A 1,079-nucleotide genomic window follows, 5' to 3' on the forward strand; every position below is an offset into this window, starting at 1 on the left:
GTCCGACCTCATACATCTTCCCTAACCGACCCCTTCCCTCCTTCAAACGAGCCCATAATCTACGAGACCTTTTGGTCCACGCTATATCCGAATTTGTTATTCATTTATTCCAGAAAAAATTTGCGAAAATGTTACAGGTGTTCAAGGTTTGATAATTTTCAGAATTTTCAGCCAATCAGAAAACAGCACGTTCGCTTCCTCTTCCATCATCTGTCACAGTAGCGAGAAGGAGAGGTGGAGTGCCGGCATGTCAAAATCTCTATATCGTTCTCCAATTGAATTCCTACAGTTATGAAAACGAGCAATTATGGAACACGTGGTGGTTACACTCCTTGGTTACTACGGAAACAGAGTTCTTTGCTTATTATGCTAACAGGACTTCACGGGGATGTGTAAGATACTAGCTTCTAATTGACTAAAATACCCAAATTTTGAAAACTTTGAAGGCTAATAACTTTTTTAATTATAAATTTATAGGAAAAATGATTTCCATTTTCATAATTAGTGTACAAAACTTAATCCATAAACCAAATTTGAAAACAATTGGAAAAAAATTGGAGGCAGTAACTCAAACCTCAAAGTTCCTGTGTATCTTTCTCTTTTGTTCACCATGGCTGTTTGTGAAGATCTTGATTAGTATCCAAATTAAAACGCTTCATCCATATGTGATTTTTGTATTATAAAACTGTTTTTCTTTGTTAAATTTTTAATAGGAAATTCTTTACATGTCTATATAACATGTAAATCTTTGTAATTCCTATTAGCAAATGAAACTCGTAGAAGGGAGAATAGATAATACAGAAAAGTTTCCACTTTCCTGTTTTGTTATACAATAACTCTCCAAATAATATTTCCATAATTCTCAATTTTAATATGTTTTTGACTAACATACAACAGCGACTATATTGGTTGTAATAATAGATTAAGCAGATGTGCTTCAAGAGGAAACAGCTGAGCTTCTTCTAGCATATTGACAGACCGGTTACTGGTCAATCTTATATACACAAGTATATATATATATATATATGTGTGTGTGTGTGTGTGTGTGTGTGTGTGTGTGTGTGTGTGTGTGTGTGTGT

Source organism: Octopus bimaculoides, chromosome 11 (assembly GCF_001194135.2).
Source record: "Octopus bimaculoides isolate UCB-OBI-ISO-001 chromosome 11, ASM119413v2, whole genome shotgun sequence".
NCBI classification, from domain to species: Eukaryota; Metazoa; Mollusca; class Cephalopoda; order Octopoda; family Octopodidae; genus Octopus; species Octopus bimaculoides.